Raw genomic sequence first — 18,966 nt, 5'->3', positions numbered from 1 at the left:
CAGTTTCTGTTGATCCATCAAGCTGTGCTAGCCTTTTGGTATTAACTGGGGGTATATGACTGAGACTATATTCAGACTGCAGGCAAATCACGTTTCTAAAGTATGATCTTTAAGACAGACTGTCAATAGATAACACACTTTTACTGTAAGATCACATCCAATATGTGCATCAAGACATCAGCAACCTTTTGGTAACAGCATAAACATCAGTAACTGTGGAGCTACAATGGTGATGTGGCTTTCTAACATGGAAGCATAAGAAATTAAGGTATATCACATTCACACTACAAGCAATCTCACTAACAAGCAGGTGTGCAGAACTCCTGGATATGCCAATAATTGCCTTTGGCCTGGCGGTCTGTACAAGGCATAAAAGATGGGAAACTGCTGTTTGGATCCCATTTCAACATTGGTGTCTTTGCTTAACCAAGGAGTCCAACTTGCCTAAATGTATTCAAATTTTAACCACACATTCAGCAAATCAAAAAATGATCATATGTATCTCGGATTCTGATTAAACTACATTGTTAGTACCAGTTTATATGAAATCCACCAGTGCCAAATCTCAGTGCTCAAGAGAACATCTGGATGAGAATGTGGGGTTCAGAAAAGAGGCCAAAGTGCCCTGGAACCTGGAAACCAGGAAGCCAACAATGGAGCTCTGAGTCCAGCAGCAAAGCTTCACAAAGCCATCAAGTTCAACTTCAGTAAGGAAGCCGAAGTGCCCGAAGCTGGAGTGGAGCACCACAGTTGCTCCGTCGACTTCCCGGCAAGCCAAAACTATCACTGCAGCAATCCAACAGGATAGTTTTGGCATCTGGTCGATTTTCTTTTCTATAATATTTAAGCCTGGAATCACAAAATGTTGTTGTTATAGAGAAAGTGCTCAAAAAATGTACTTTTTGTACCAAATGTATGGTACCCGAACCAGTACCAACTGTCATTTGGAATCTTGTGGGCTCTTGCTAATCACAAAACATTGCTCATAAGGGAAGGCATCAACAAATTACATATGTAGCAGTGTTATTGACATGACTTTTACACAGCAACATTGAAGAAGACGATGTACTTGTAAAATTTACAATCACAAATACAGACAAAACTGAACCATTAAAAAAAAAAAAAAAAAAAAGCTGTAACCGCAAAGGCTTTAACTTGACATTTACCGACTTATTACAACATGATTGTTGTGGTTCCATAAAGCAGTTTTTTGCTGTATGGTCAAGAACAGTATATCTCCTGGGCAATGCTTGTGTAACCACATACAGTATATTAAGGCCATGTATAACTCCAAGCTATAATGAAACCGCCTGTTATAGGTCTATGCATAGTATTAAAAGCTTATTGACTGATATATCAAATAGAGAACTGGGATGATATATTTGCCAGAACTTAAAAGGTTTTTCCGCACTGCAGACCAAAAAGCCCACAGGAACATTTGTGTCAAGTTCACAGAGAAACTTATCAATTCCGAAGAGGTCTGTTAGAGCAATCAAATTTTGTAGCCTAAAACATTATTCCAACATTTCCACTTTCCTTTCATGTTTCCTTATAGAGAAAGTTGTCTTTGGAGAGTTTTTCACAGGCCAGTGTGATGAGATAAGCTGTGTGGGTCAAAGGTCAGCTTATCCCAGAGCGTTCTGTTCCTCTGTCTGGTCTCCTGTGGACGTTATGGTGAGTAAAGCTAAGAGCAGAAAAGCTCGGACATTTAGTAACCCCTCTCACCTCTTTCACAGTAGAGTGCAAAACGCAAAACAGGGAGGGCGCTTAAGGCCAAATGGACACGCTGCAGCTGAAGACTCTTTTAAAAGAGAAAGATCGTGTTCTTATGACCCAAGTTCTTTTCATTAACTGAATGCTGGAGTTTATAGTGGAACACTAGCGTCGCTAAATATGACACTTTTCATCTCAAACTTTAATGATCAAAAATCTGTGTTGAACTGTAGGCTACTGCGACCATCAAAGTATTTCCATTCCAAAATGCAATTTATGAGTTATTTATTGATCTTAATGGACTTTAAGGTTATCTCTGTATATTAGTGTTAAGAAAACTTTTTTTGCTAACTAAAAAAAGAACCTTGTTACTGTGTGGAGAATGAAAGACGCTACATATTACTTTTAAAAAGACAAGCATTATTTATACTGTGTGGAGAGTGAATGCTGAAGACTGAGTTTAAGTTTGAAGCTCCTTGAACTAATGAGATGGTGCAGCCTTTCTGCTGTTTCCAGACACCCTTTGGTCTATGGGGAACCAGACTTTTCAACAGGATTATCTGAGGTCACAAAGTCAAATTCAAATACAGTTCAGGGATTGCTCCACTTGAGGCATATGCTAGCAGCGGTGTGCACTGACAAACAAGTCGGAAAATGAATCTTATAGCTGCTTACTCTTACAGTTCAGGGAAAAAAAAAACGTAAATATGAACATTTTTAAAATAATTTTAATGTTCTGAAAGGCTCACAATCAGGTGCATTACAAATTCTACAATTTTACAGGTCACTTAAATATTAATGAGAAGACATTTGAGAAGCCCTCCACAGCAGATATTTCTATTATCTAATTCAATTTACTTTATTTAATTTTATTTCATTTATAGTTTTGAAAAATATACATATATACTATACATTTTTACACGTACAGATGACATTTTTAAATACTGGTTCCATGGACAAACATTTCGAAATGCGAGGCCATGTGAACGGCTGTATAATTAATGGGCTAACCCTACTTAAAATCATCCTTTTTTTCATGATAGGACTCTGATATTGATACTGTATTTTCTACAGAGAATACTGCCATATCTTTGATTGATGTTCAAGTCCGGTGTCTTTTTGGGAAAATATTAATTAAATAAAAACATAACATGATAGTGACAACTTTCTTTATGTAACACAACTATTGCATAACCTCAGATTCACAAAGCTGTAGCTGTCACTATTTCAATTTGTCGTCAGTTCATGAAAGCTATTTTTAATGTTTCGATCACCTAAAAAAAGTGTTGTTTAGCATTAAGTTGTAATAAAAGACCCTCTAAGGAGTCGGATGTTCAGTTTTTTGGGTAAGTGCCTTTTGTTTTTCATGGTTTTCAGCCTGTTCTGTTCCTAACAAAAATCAGCTTCAGCATGATCAAAGCTAATTATAGCTTTAAACACAACATGCCAACCAAGGTAACAGCTAGCACCCAAATATGGTGACTTCTGGCTCCAAAAATCCAACATGTTGATGGCCAAAATGCCAAACTCAAGGCTTCAAAACGGGGGACTACAAACCAATGGGTGACATTAAGGTGGCTGCGTCCATTATCTTATAAACAGTCTATGGCCCAGAGTAAAGTTGTGTTCTGTACTTAAATACCATTTTGAGGTACTTTAGATGAGTATGTCCAATGTATGCCACTTTTTAAGTGTCCTTGAGTGTCTAGAAAGGCACTTTCAAATAAAATGCATTATTATTATGATTATACTTCACTTAATCTCAGAGGCAAACATTGTACTTTGTACTTCACTACATTTATTTATTAACTCAAGTCATTTGTTACTTTGCAGATTCTGATTAATAATACAAAATCAAAATCTAATAAATAATAACGTATAATCATGAATTAAGCAACCACCAGGCAACATCCTCTTAGGCTGAAAAATGAAGACAATGCAGAGGTGCCAAAAACTGCAGTTCATCAACTGGCCACTTGAGGCTGGCTCAAAAACAGAGTAAATACCCATAATCCTCCATGTTAAAATGCCCAGCGTTACAGCATAAATAAACAACCTGGCACAAAAAAATGGTTTTGGTCTCTTTGGCTAATACTGTACAGGGGGGGATTTCTTTCCCATAACTTAAGGGTGGGGGCTGCTTGAGTGACAGGCTGTCTATGAGACGTTGCTGCAGTCCGTGACTCAGATCCACCCCTCACCACTCCACAGCTCCAACCTCTAGTCCAAATAAAGTCACTTTTGGCTCCAAAAAAACAAGAAGGCCAAAATACTGAACCAGAGGCTTCAAAAAGTCCACAATTAAATGGATGATGTCACAATAGCGATGTCCATTATTTATACAGTCTATGGCTACAGCGCAGTACATGAAGCAATTAGAATTAGCTTTAACTTTACCAGCTACAACATTTAAGCAATGAACATACAATCCATTCAACTCCCCCAGTTCTCAGACTCACAATTTGAAAATCTTTGAGATAGAACAACCTCTATGTTGCCTATGAGACAAAAAAGTGGTTAAAAAAAGTACAAAAATCAATCAGTGGTGCCCTAAAGCCTCATAGCTTTGAGAAAATGGATATAATTAAAGCTGAAACAGGTGCGTGTATCACCATTTGTACTATACTTTTGTATTACACTACAGCTAGACAGTCGATGTAAACTGTTTTTTTTTTTTTTTTATGAAGGAAATCAAGCTGAAACAGTAAATGGGGACAAGAAAAGGTTTTAGAAATACGAGGAGGACATAGTGTAAAAACCAACATTTTTGTGAATGTATTTTAGAATTAATATATAATCCTGGATTTATGTCTGTCCCTGAGCCATTTTACCCTCATGTTACACTACAGTAGCTTCATGCCGATGGCATGTAAACCTTTCTTTTGAAGTAGACTCACTTGTTCTATTAAATGAGAACTACACTGTGAAATCTGACAGATTGATTATACTTAAAAAACTCTCGGAAACTGACTGCCTTGAAAAATGTAAGTAAATATAGCTACTGTTATTCTTAATTTATGCTTACTTCATATCTAATTTTTAAGTTTACTTTAAATTTAGTTATATTTACTTGATTTTATGAAGTTGTTGCAACTTAAAAATGACAAGTGTAATTAAATCAATCTTTGTAAGTTTTAGCAACTTCAGAGAACCAAGTTTACTCAGCTATATATCTGTATTCTGCTGGTTGCAAACTACCATTGTATTTGTATTTTCTTAAATATGTAAACAAAACCAAACTCACTGATTTCCTAACTCCATCATTAGCAAAATCCTCTTTGTGATGATCAAGATTGGTCAGGCTTACTCAGTTTACTCAGCTTGCTAACAGATAAAAACAAGTTATATTTACTTGTCATTCTTAAGAAACGTCACAAAATTAAATAAATATAGCTAAATTTCAAATAAACTTAACAGTTAGATATAATAAGTAATATAATAAGTACACATAACTCAAGATTAATAGTATAGTATATTAATAGTATATTTTTACTTATTGAGTGTAGTATTATATTTACTTTCCTTTTTCAAAGCAAAGCAAAGGTTTCAAAGATTATTTTAAGATCAACTTAAAATTTAACTGTGTACTTTGCAAATATTTTAAAAAATCCTTGAAAAACACATTTTATTCAACAATTCCCCAATGAGCTCTTACAGTGCGTGATGTTGAGCAGATGCTTTTCCCTCTGAGTCTAAACACACACTCCCATAAATCCGATGACCTGAGGAGAGAAACATCAGTAGTGACAATCTAATGTGCTCCTATTCCTCTTTAGGGCTGAGGTCTAGCTATATCTCTGCCAGGTATTGACTCCACTCAACACTGCTTAGTGTCCCAAAATGTGATCCCGGTCAAGATTGGTTTTCGCTGCCTAAGGGGAAGTACACCAATACAGCGTGGCAAGAAGAAGTGCTTAAGTCTGCAGCATACAGTATGGTGCTGAATTATTATTAAAAAAAAAGCTCCTGCTGTAGTGCTGTACATCACGTGTACTTTACATTGTGTAGTTTTGTGTGCAACTCGGACTACCATCGTGCTAATGGTCTATATGGGTTTGATGAAAGGCGACATGATCTAGTTTGAGATGGTAATGCCAAGTGGTGGAAAAACACAAACACATTTGGTTGATTACTCATTGTATTTGTTTTCTACTTATTTTTACGTCTGGAGTACCTCTTTTTTTCACAAGAGGACTCTTTAGTGCATTGGTTTGTGGTTTTCGGTGGAATCATGTAAACTATAGGTTTTAATTTGTGGTGATAAGCCGATAATTGTCCCAACAGGTATTGGGACAGAAGGACAAAATGGAGATATCACACACTTATTTTCTTTAAGCTGGAAGCCAAATGTTAAGGGTGTTTCTGTTTAATCAGCAAGTTTGGATAGCGAGCCAGTTGTCCTGGTTTAGTTGCTAATCCAGGGAGCTAAATTCTGTTTTTTTTTTTGTTTCATTTTGAGTTTGAGTTTTGAGATTCATGTAAAATCTGAGTTTCTAGGAACACATAGATGGCAGAGACCAGAAACACATGCTGAGTGAGAAGACTGATAATAGGTTTGGGTGATATAACAGTATTACGGTACAGCAGGGTGTTTAGAAATCCTAAAAGTATGATTTTCAATATGGTCATAACAAAAGGTGTTCCTCCTTTTAATAAACTCATTGTATGTAGTGCATAGCATCAGGATGTTCTTAGAATATGGCATTTCTACTTTCATTAAGTAAAGGATCTGAGTACTTTCTCCAGCTAAAAGTTTCAGCTGGTGGAAGACAGTGGCATTTTTCTGCCCTCTGCAATTCTGTGAATACAGAATTGAGTGACCAACATGTTCTCATCCAAAGTCGTCACGTCGCTGCGTTGTAATGGACCTCCGTGTCTACATATAACACATGAGGTATCTCTGAGGCCCAGGAAAAAGACAGCCTAAAGGTCCTTTGGAACAAGCTCGAGGAAAGGCTTGCACACCTAAGGAGAGCTGAAAGGATAAAGAAGCTCAGAAGCCACACAGAGAAAGCAAGGACAGGCTTCCGGGACCCCTTCAGATATGCCTGCAGCCTCCTGGAGTACAAGAAGACGGGGGACTTCCAGACCACAGAGCAGGAGCTGGAGCATCACCTCAAGGAGCAGCTGAGCGACAACTAGAAAGCAACACCCCTTGGTTCACCAGGCCATGTACCCCGCCCACCCGAGCCCTCCACTGAATTCGACACAACGCCAACCAAGTGGGCAGAAGTAAGGCAGGTCGTAAAACACACAAGAAAAGCATCAGCACCCAGACCAAATGGAGTGCCCTACAAGGTGTTCAAGAACTGCCCCTGACTCCTCAACCTGCTATGGAGGCTTATGGTGGCTGCTTGAAAAACCCAGTCCATCCCACCATCATGGTGTAAAGCAGTCACTACCTTTATTCCAAAGAAGAAAGAATCCAAAAATACCAAGCAGTTTAGAAGCATTGCACTGTTGAAAGTGGAGGGAAAAATCTTCTTTGCAGTTTTGGCCAGACGCATGACTAGCTACCTCCTGGCGAACAAATACATTGATAACAGCTGTCAGAAGGCAGGTGTCCCAGGGTTCCAGACAGCCAAACGCAGCAAGACGGACCTCCATGTCATCTGGCTAGACCTTGCAAATGCCTTCGGCTCAGTTCCCCATCAGCTCATCACATATGCCCTTGACTTCTTTCACATTCCATCACATATCCAGGACCCAGTCAGAAACTACTTCAACAATGGGCCTATATGGATGACGTGACCACCCTCCTCCAAACAGCAGCCTGTACATTCAGACTCCTCAAACATCTGGAGGAGCTTCTAGCATGGGCCCATATGAAGACCAAGCCCAAGAAGTCTCGCAGCCTGTGGATCCGGTAGGGTGTGAGGAATGACAACATCCTCTTCACTGTGTACAGAGAAAGAATCCCTCTACTGGCAGAAGAACCTGTGAGAAGTCTAGGCAGACAGCCGACCTGTCGGACAAGAGCATGGCCCCAATTGTCACAACTCAACTTCAAGATGGCCTGTGCAAGAATGACGAGTCCTTCCTGCCAGGGAAATTCAAGGTCTGGTGTTACCAGTTTACACTATAACAATGCCTCCTGTGGCCTCTGAAACTGAGTGACATCACCTGAACAACCATCCTGAAACTGGAGGCAAAAGCCAACAGCTTCATACGGAAATGGTTTGGCCTTCCTCGATGCTTTTCCACAACAGCACTCTTTGGGAGAAACACCTTACAGCTTCCACTGCAGTCAGTCAGCCCAGAATACCAAAAAGGAGGAGGTGAGCTGAGAGACTCACCGGACTCGGCTATTCAAACTGCCAATCCCTAGGTTCGAACAGGACACAAGTGAAATGTAACCCAAGTAGTAGACCAGGCAGTAGACTAGCTAAAACATCAGGAAGTCCTTGGCTTCACACAGCAGGGTCCATCTCGCCTAGGATGGAGAGCAGTGCCACAGAGATGGTCCAAAGCTACCAAGATGGAGAGGAAGGATCTTGTCATCTCTGAAGTTGCCAGGATGGAAGAGGAAGGCTACAAGGTCAGAGCTGTGAGCCCGTACCAGCAAGGCAGATGGACCACTTGGGAAGCTGTGACCAATAGGACCATCACTTGGGCTGACATGTGGTGGATACCCTTGGCAAGACTGAGTTTCCAGATCAGGGCCACCTACGACCTACTCCCTGGAACCTTTCCATCTGGTTCGGCTCAGAAGAACCCTGCCAGCTCTGCAACATCCCTGAAGCACATCCTCAGCTGCAAGTCGGCATTGTCACAGGGCAGGTACAGATGGTGACATGACAATGTCTTGTGCAAGCTGGCAGAGATACTGGAAACTCACAGGCCGGAGGCAAACATGGCCAGTACACCTACAGCGCAGAAGTGGATCCAGTTTGTCAGGCAAGGGAGAGAAATGCAGCGCTTCACCAAGATAGAGCAATCCCTCCTAACACTTGGAGGCGAGTGGCAGTTAGCGGCCAAAAAATGCACATGCTGGGATAGACGGATAGAATTAAGCAGAAGAGACACATGCTAAGGTGTAGAAAAAAGAGGGATTTCACATTCAAACAGGCAGTAAACACAGGACTACTGCATAAAAATCCAGGGTTTGTTGGATCCATCCACCACCCCACCCGCCCTATAGGGACATTTGTGCTTCTTATATTATGTTGTTACCAACAGCGTTTCAACCTGACGCTGTTTGGCACGGTGGACATGACAAGTTTCGTCTGACTGAGTCTTCAGCTGACACCAACTGACCGTGTATCTGGCTGCCATGGCAGGTGCTGTTGGCTGGCCGCTGGTGTATGATAACACCATTAATGGTCCTGTCTGGCAGCGTTTTCAGCTGTTGCCATCAAGTGGCAAATAATGCAGATACAAATGTTGGCTTTTGGAGTCTGGATCTCCTCTGCCAAAAACTCTGCAATATTTGATGACTTTTGAATGAGAACAGGCTGGTGTGACATGTTCTGTCCAATCCATCAGGGAGAAAACAAGATGTCATTTCCTAGACATTTTAGCTTTCTAAAGGTTGTGCATTTTGCTGTCTCTACAGCAGCATTAATCATGTGGTTGCATCAGTACACACAACCATTTCTTTCTCCACAGTATAGTTCTACAAAGCAAACAAACTATGCAAACAGCCACAAAATACATTAAACAGCATCAATGATGAACATTACTTCTGTACTATAAGTTCATATATCAGGCCTCACAAACACTGTACAAGCTGTTTGGACATCGCCCAGCTATCTCGTCATTCCATCCTGGTGGCAATCTGCTCTGCCTACAACACCCTTGTTTTCCACCATTTTACAGAGGAGAAAAGTGACAAGACGAAGCTAATTAATCTCACAATCATCCTGTGATTATTATGCTCTCACTTCCACAGGCGTCGCTCCCTGCCTCTCCCCAGGAGTCCAATACATCAGCGAAATGGAGCAGGTCGGTCAGCCGTGGACCGCCAGCATCAGCCGCCTCTCACACAAGGAAGGATATTAAACGCAGACAGGACAGATACTGGCAGCGTGGACTCAGACAAGGTGTTAATTGATTAGGGTGGAATCAGAGCGCTGGGGCCCAGCCAGTTTACCACCCTGATTAGACGGATGAGAGGCTCATTTATAAGCTTGACAGTCACAAGATAATTACTAAAACACACAGTAATATATGCAACGGCAGCTGGGAGCGGCGCCGTGCGGTGATGGACAAGACGGGGAGGTGTGCATGTGTGGGTGAAGATCAATGACTTGCAATGATGCTAAGAGGTGGTTGTTAGTTAAACAGCATAATGACATGTCTCAGTCAAACGGAATACCAATCAATTTAGGAACTGTGATAAGCTAAAGGATATCAAAATTAATTAAATCAGCAAATGTTCAGCGAGTGTGGCCATATTTCTGAATTTGGCTGCAGCTACACAACAATCTGCACGCCTCTTGAAACTCCTTTTAAACACACCTGCTTCTCCCAATTTAAGTCTCCTTTGTGATTTATAATTGTGTACATCCAAGGCCAGATTTACATAAATAAAAGTGCAGGGCAAATTTGTGCTGCCAATTTCACTCAATTTGTGCTCTCTATCTGTGTAATTACTGTCTGATTTACTAAGGCAGCAACAGCTGCATCTGGGACTGACTTCTAGGTAGATTCAGCAAATGAAGGAGAGCTCAGAAGAATGTGGTCCAGGACTTAGATTAGATCACTGAGCTCACAGAAGATGGTTTGTAGAGATACTTCAAAAGTAATAAAATTTCATTCATTTAGACCTCATTTCAAGTGCACCTGAGAAACTGCATTCCAGCCTTTATGTGTTGGCCTACTGATGTTATTTATGGACTAATCAGAAAATAAAAATGGTGAAAAAAGTGCATAAATTAGAAAAACAGAATTACCTACTCATGGTTGTATGCCTCCGCAAATTTGTCATTTTGTAGTAGTTAGGGCTGGGCGATTTGGCTTTAAAACAACATAGCAATATTTTAAAGCTATATTGCAATACACGATATATATCTCAATATTTTTTTAAAAAATCTCCTCTCCTCCTCACTAATGTAAACTACTAAAATACAAAATTATCGAATGAACTGCAGCTATAATAAAGTAGCTACTGTTATATAATAAAGTCAAATACACTACTATTACATTTAATAAAATAAGGCTATAGGGAGGTTAAATGAAGTACTTTTATAATGAAATTTTAAAAAGTATTGTTATAAATAAATGAATCAAAGCCGGTGCTCCACACACATATTCCCCCCAACAGCACAGAAGATCAGTTTCAAGGTGGACACCCAAGATTAGTGTCACCAATTCAGTATCTGACTAAATGTCTCCTCTTCTTGTCCTGAGTTATGGTGTTTAAAAATGAACCAGAAAAGTGTTTTTGCAGATCATTATGATGCCACAATGAAGCTGACCTTTGGCCTTTTGGAAATAAAATGTCATCACTTCATTATTATATCCCTCTAGACATTTGTGTGAAATTCTGTCATAATTAAAATGAATTCTTGAGATATGGCCAAACATATGTTTTGAGAAGAACCAGTGACCTTTACCAAAATCTAATCAGTTTACCATTGAGATGAAATGTTTGTGCCAGACCAAAAAAAAAAAAAATCCCTAAAGGTGTTCTTGAGATATTGCCTATTCAAGAATGAGACAGATGCAAGGTCACAGTGACATTCTGGACATTAGTGTTGAATTGTGTCCTTTGTGTGAATATTTGTCATATTCACCATCAATTATTGATTTATTGCCAAACATATGTTTTGGAAAGAACCACTGACTTCTACCTTTGACAACCAAAATGTTATCAGTTTACCACATGTCCAGGTGAACATTTGTGCCATATTTGAAAAAAGGTAATCTGGAGATACTGTTCTCTCAAGACAGATGCAAGGTTCTAGTGACTGTAATCTTTGACCACAAAAATCTGAAGATTATTTATATATTTATTTAATTTTTGACTTTGGCCTTTATTATTCATAGAACAGCTTAAGTGTGAAAAGAGGAGAGAGAGGGCATGACATGCAACAAAGGGCTGCAGGTCTGAATTGAACCTGCAGCCTCTGCAGCAAGGACCTAGGGGTGCCTGCACTACAAAGTGAGCTACTGGGTGCCCCCAACAAGCAAAATCTAACCAGTTCATCAGCTGATCACTTCACCAGTTGGTTCCATGTGGTTTGTACCAAATTTTAAGAAATTCAATCAAGGTATTTTTGAGATACAGACCAATGGGCTGACGGACAACCCAAAAGCGTAATGCCTCCATGGAAAATAAAATGGAAAGATGCAAAGATGCAAAAAAAAAAAAAAAAAAGAAAGAAACAGAGAGAGAGGTGCATTACGACAGAGCAGTAAGTCCACCAGTGGAGCAGGTGAAGGGGACAGGATGGCTTTGATTGATGTCTCATTAGAATACCGAGGTAAAGGTGGCCAAATGCAACTGATGTCTTATCAAAAGAATGCAATTACTGGCGTGTTCATGCAGATCGTAAACACGAAGCATAATGAGCCCATGAACAGAAAACCACAACTCCCCTCCCCCTTTGTTTGCTGTTATTCCCACTCACTTTGTAATATGATCAAAAATATATTTATAATTCATATAATTAAATATGTAAATTTATGCTCAGAAAAAAATTTCTACTCTATTTTTAGCAGTCATTTTCACTTTTGTTTTCTTTACTTGTATTTTTCTTTTCATTTTTTTTTACTGGTAATCTATTGTAACATTTTACTAATGTCTTGTTAAGATGTTCAATTTGCTCAGGTTTCTAAGGGTTATGCCATCCAAACCACAAGCTAAAGTGACGGTGTTCTGCACCAGCTCATCACAGGCAGGATCCATCAAGTTGACCGATCAACCTCACCCAATGTTTGCAATGTTTTATATTTGTGTTATCAAAAGTAATGTGAACATTTTTGTGATTATTTTAAAATATTTAATGAATTTCAAAAATGATTGCAATTCACACAGCTGCATTTGGTTTACTTCTCTCATTTTCCTTAAAAAGTTGCTGAAAATACTTTTGACAATGAAAAAAGAAGAAGCAAAGCCTAATCTAATTACCATCAAAGTAATTTATCTTTGACATATCACCTAAAAGCAAAACACTGTACCGAAAGTACAGGGGTTAGCCAATCTACAAAACAAAAGCGTGGTCTTCGTGAGCAAGTATTGAAACCTGTGAAGGGAAGTAATGCTTTGACTAAATGGATAGCTAAAATCTGCCACTTAATTAACTCAGTGGAAGACGATGGACTGTGAGATATCATTCGAATTGCATCTGGGGACACGTCTTATAATTTACGCTCGAGAGGAGCCATTGTGTCAAGAATACACACTTTGTATGAAGATGAGAGGCCGTGGAGGATGAACATGCTTGAGCAAGCAAAGGACGTCGCTCTCACAGGGGATCATTGGACTTCTGTGAGTAATGACTACTTGGGCATCACAGTGCACTTCACTGATAAAAAATGGAATCAAGGAATTGTTTGCAGTGACTGGAAAAAAAAAATCCAGGAGAATCTAAGTAAAAATTATTATATTAAACAATGATATCTATATCTAAAAAAATATACTCTATCAATTATTACAAGTTATAGTCTTAAGAAACTAAAATTAATATCTCAAGGTTGTATGCTGAACCAGTCAAATTGCTGTTACACTTTACATCAATGTCTGTCTATAATCATATGTAGTCATGCCAGTTGATAATGTGCATGTTGCTGCAAAGAAGCTACATATTCTAAAACATGGGTGCTTTGTTTACATCTTCCCCCTGGCAGCACAGAAGCTCTACACAATCACTTTTAACCCAGTTTTAGGATGGACTCCCGAGATTAGTGTCACAGATTCAGTATCTGAACAAATGTCTCCAATTCAGTTCCTGACTAATGGTGTTGATTTTGCATATTATTACGATGTCATGCGAAAGTTTACCTTTTCAATTTTGGATTAAAAATATCATCGCTTCATCATTTTATCCAGTTAGACAGTTATGTGAAGTTTCTTCATAATTAGGGCACATATTCGTGAGGTATAGACAAACCTGTTTTGCGAGGTCACAGCGGCCTAAACTCTCAGTTCGTCAGTAACTCCACGTGAATGTTTGCCAAATTTGAGAAAAATCTCTTAAGGCCTTTTTAAGAAACCACGTTCACAAGAATAAGATGTATGCCCTGTTGCTGTGATCTTTGACCTTAGACTACCAATTTCTAATTGGCTCATCCTTTAGTCCAAGTGAACGTTTGTCCCAAATCTGAGGAAATTTCGTCAAGGCCTCTCACTCACAAGAATGAGGCGGATACAAGGTCACAGTGACCTCGACCTTTAATACTAAAATCCAGTCAGTTAATAGTAAAGTGGAATTGGACGTTTGTGCCAAATTTGATGAAATTCCCTTCAAACATTCTTGAAATTTTAGACAAACAGACAAAACTGAAAACATATTGCCTCCCTCCTCGGCTTTCCCTGATGCAGAGGCATATAAAAAAAAACGTACATTGGACAGCAGGCCAACATGCAGATGGTTGAGCCTGTTTTGCCTCATTCCCACTGCAATTAGCAGTTGCACACAGGTTTTTTTAAACACGGGTAACCCCACTGAATGGCTTTATTCCCACTGCCACTGAACTTACAGCTGGAGAGCGAGTCGGCCTTTCTGTCAGCTGACATGTATATGTGTGCGTTGTCTTGTCCAACATTACAGACAGACAGGAGAACAGGTGAACAGCAGACTGCTGCAGAAGCAGAGTTCTCTGAAAACTTAACAGTTGTTTCTTCTCATTATTTATCTCTTACTTATTAAGTCCCCATTTCAAACTCACTGCAGATGTATTTGGATCGATGTTTCAGCGCTGCATTTGAGGACACAGACTAAGTTATTAATAATAGTGCATCATTGCATCTTGCCAGTGTCGTGCCAAAAAGTGATCAGCTAAAAAGGACTGGAGTGTTTTTTTCGGCAACAGAGCAGGTAATATAATGCAGGGTCATAAAGATAATAGCAGATAATACCATTATTTTTTTTACCCATCCGTAAGTATGATAGACTACTTTCCAAATGTAAACAAGATTTTATATAATATTATACATATTAAACAACCTGATCAAATTATAAATCGCAAACACATGAAAATTGGGTTTCAAGAAACATTTAAGTTTCACAAAGACATACCTATGCTCTTTCCATGGACATAAAGTTATGTGTATTATATGTACATGCTACGACTGTTTGATTCATGTGAGAGCAGCTGAGGAAGTGAATACTGGGCGATTCAGCTTTAACAGGCTGTGCGCGCTCCCGTGGATAGCAATCAGTTTTTGTCATCTCGCCGGTTAAAGAGCTGAAATTACTGCTTTCACCCGGGTGTTGTGTTCCCACCAATGCCGGAGGCAATAAAAACCCATGTCTACTGCAGGGTTATTTGACCCGGGTGTGAATGCCGATTATATCCATTCCCAGTGCATTAAAAAGCTAGGCGTTAGTGTTTTTTTTTGTGCAGTGAGAATGAGGCTTTTGATAATAAACATGCACAAATTCAGGTGGTAAATATGTCATGAACAACGCATAGAATGTGTAGTTCCTCCAATTTGTGTTAATGAGAAACATTCTCCTTGTTGTGATATGGCAACATGCACGCATTCTATCAAAGTGACAACATAAGGGATGAGGCATGGCCTGTTGTGCTTATACATTGTTAATAGAATTCACATCTGACAGCCTTTTTTGTGTTTAGGTGACAAAACTTGAAAAATGTCAGCCACAACATTTATTTGAGCTTCCTTGCTCAACATGAAATGTATTTAACAACTAATCTATTCTAAAAAAGTGTTTCAGGTCTCTGTGAAAATCCACCATGGTGCTCTAATCACTTTTCCCATCTTGTCTTACATGTCGTCCACCTCTTTCTCAATGAGGCGCTACTGAAGTGTGAAATCACAGAGGTATTTTTGGAATGAATTTCTGTTTTATTATCGGTAAGAGTGGAGCTTAGTAAACGTTCAAAAATTATTGGGGAAAAAAAGAAACAAAGGATAAGCTGTGAGTAAGTACAGACATTCACTTTGTTCTTTTTTCACAAATATTCTTAGAAATATATCACAGCATTCTCCAACATGCTCACAGGGATGGGAATATAACAGGACAATAAATAATTAATAGAATACAAAAGAAAAGTCTCATGACACCTCAAAGCGTTGGCAAGAAATCTTTTCACTGTTTCTTTTTGGATCCATGTGAGACTAATTTCAGGGAGAAGAAATTGGATTTTTTTTCTGATGCTTTTGGCAAGGATTTGCAACACACTGCAACATAAAGAAGCCACCCTCTAGATGCTGGTGAATACAAGCTGTTGTTTAAAAGCATCCAGTAATTATGGGTAAAGGAAGCATATCACTACAGAATATCTCTACTTTTCTTGTGCTCTCCCTGAAGAGGGAAGAGCGAGTGAAAAAATGTGTGAACTAAGTAGCACACAAGCAAATGCCCATGACACTTCAAAGCCCTAGCTCCAAATCTCCACTGTGCCATCTCTTGATACAAGCGGAAGAATTGGATGGATATTTTGGTCTCTGACATTCTAGTCCAATATTGTTGCAACTCATAGATTCCTTTCAGACTGTGTATAAAGCAATTTTAGATAGTGGACGGTGCTCACAGGGTCCAATTTATACTTACTAACGTGCTATACTAACAAGTAAGATATTTGTGATAGACCAGCCAGCGAATGGAAGGCACTTTCAGGCAGCATTAATGCATTTCTATGTGACATTTCCAAGCCCATGGGATATAAAGAAGGTGTTTTTCAGAGCATGATTTTTTTGTAATGGTGCTACCAAGCCTTCCAAAAGTTCAGAGGCATAATTGCATTAGCTAAGCACCAACAGGTGATGGTCAAGAAGCTTCTTTGTACCCTAGCTGTTCAAGATTCAACTTAAAGTTAAAAATACAATCCAGTGGCTGGAGGCTGAATGTCACTGTTGACAGTTACAAAGGTGTTTTTTGACATGCTTAATTTTGGCTGAAGGTATCGTTATGTCCTTTAGATATCTGCTGTTCTACCATTTTGGTCCAGTCTAAAATATGATATCCGGCCGCACGAGTGCTGACGAGGACCAGAGGGCGGGAGCATATTACACCGGTTTTAAAATCGCTTCATTGGCTCCCGGTGCGTTTCAGGATTGATTTTAAGGTTCTTTTACTTGTTTTTAAGTGTCTCAAAGGTCTTGGGCCTTCTTACCTAACTGAGCTGCTTTTACCTTATCAACCCTCGCGGACCCTGAGGTCCTCCGGCACTGGCCTTTTAACCATACCACAAGTTAGCTCTAAAAGAAATGGGGAGGCGGCTTTCAGTTACTATGGCCCCCGTCTGTGGAACAGCCTCCCGGAGAACCTCAGGATCACAGACAGTGTTGAGGTTTTTAAAAAGAGGCTCAAGACCCATCTTTTCAATCAGGCTTTTAACTAACTAACTAACTATTTATTTATTTATTCTACTTTTTTATTTTATCTTATCCCACTGTTTTAGTCTCCCATTTATTTATTTATCTAATTATTAGCGGTTATAACCTTTAAACTATTTTACTGTGCACTTGTATTCTTTGTCTTATTTTACTGTTTCAGTCCCTTACGTTCTTAGCTTTTATGTTCTTTACCTTATTTTATTGTGTTAGTTTTTAGCTCCAGTGTTTCCTCATCGGGGCCTACCGGACTGGGAGTGGTCTCTGGTCCACCATTGGGGGTGCTGTACCGTGGACTGTTTCGGCCCGGGTGGCTAGAGGGCTCGGCATCTTGGTGCGGGCACTCCTGTCCGCCCGGGTTGGGATGGTCTCTGTGGCGGCGCCCCGGCGGTGCTGGACCGTGACCTCTCTCAGTGAGGTTGGCCCCCAAAGGTGGCTTCTCCCTCGCCTCAGGTCTCAGTGCCTAGCCATGTCTCTTTAGTAACAATTGGTGTGTGTTGGTGTATGTGTGCGTGTGTGTGGGTGGTTAGGGTGGATGTTCGGGTGCCTTTGCGAATATGTGTGGGAATATCTACATGATTGTGTGTGTGTTGTTGCGTACGTTTATGTGGGGGTGGGAGGGTCAGGCTGTCTGTATTTTTCTTGATTTTCATTGATGTTTTTCATTTCTGTTATTGTTTTTAATCTCTGTGAGGCACTTTGTGTTACTCTTTGTATGAAAAGTGCCATACAAATAAAGATTTGATTGATTGATTGATCCAAGCAACTATTAGAAGGATTGCAATGATATTTGGTACATTATTCCATTATCAAAAGAGAAGTATATGAGAAATATAAGAGAAATACAACTGACTTTGGTGGTCACCTGAATTTTTATCTAGCATCATCAACTAGTCAAACTGCAATTATTCCAATATTTTTGGTATATGAACAAATAGACTCAAAAGCAACGACATTTACATTAGCCTATGGTAACATGCTAACATGTTGAACAAAGACATTACCTGCTAAAAAATGGAATTGTTAATACTGTTTTGGCGAGTATGTTGCCATTCAAATGTCAGTATTTGGCTCGATGCACCACTGTGTAGTGTAGTGTCCAGTCCAGTGACTCTCACCTATTGACATCAGCTTTGGGTAGTTACTGGTACAATGACATAGCGGACAGAAGCAGCCGAAATGAGTTCCCTCTGTATGGTGGCTTGACTCCACTTTGAAAACAGAGTAAGGACCTCAGATACCCGGACAGAGCTACACCCAGTTGGGCACATCCAACTGGAAGGAGGCCCAGAACAAAACCAGAACACCCCCTCCACCAACAGGATAAGCGGATGAAATCGGCTGGCTGGCTGCAAGGATGGATGGAAGGGTGGATGGATGGATATTCCACAGCCGAACAGAACTATTACATGACTGTAGACTCTCATGCACTATGTAGACTGCACAGATTTTGATAAACAGAGAGTGGAAGTAATTCATGCCAGAGAGAATCAATCATGGTGAATGCTGAATAGAAATGAGCTACTGCCCCTACTTAGGATCCACTGAGCATCAAATCTGGGATAAACTGGATTTTTTCCAAACTCTCCATTAAAACTGGGCCAACTGAAAGCATGAAGTGGACGACAGCAGCCCTCATAAACATAATATATTGTTTAACTCAGACAAAAGAAAAATTCACTTTAAGTTTTTTTTTTTCAAACAGAAATTTGAAATATGGTTTATAAGTATGTTGTTCATCATCATAATGTAGCATGCCCTTTTTACAACCCATTCTCCTCAAA

At 39.6% G+C, this 18,966-nt stretch overlaps 1 protein-coding gene across 2 annotated transcripts in view; it reads right to left on the bottom strand.

Moving 5' to 3' along the window:
* astn1 (astrotactin 1) overlaps positions 1-18,966 on the bottom strand; it is a 513,900-nt gene that overhangs the window by 303,200 nt on the left and 191,734 nt on the right. The gene's annotated exons all lie outside the window — the stretch shown is intronic.

This window comes from Plectropomus leopardus, chromosome 12, assembly GCF_026936395.1.
Source record: "Plectropomus leopardus strain MGB_pleo_1.0 chromosome 12, ASM2693639v1, whole genome shotgun sequence".
Classification (NCBI taxonomy): Eukaryota; Metazoa; Chordata; class Actinopteri; order Perciformes; family Serranidae; genus Plectropomus; species Plectropomus leopardus.
The sequence above is the reverse complement of the archived record's forward strand: the minus strand, read 5'-3'. Positions and strand labels throughout refer to the sequence as shown.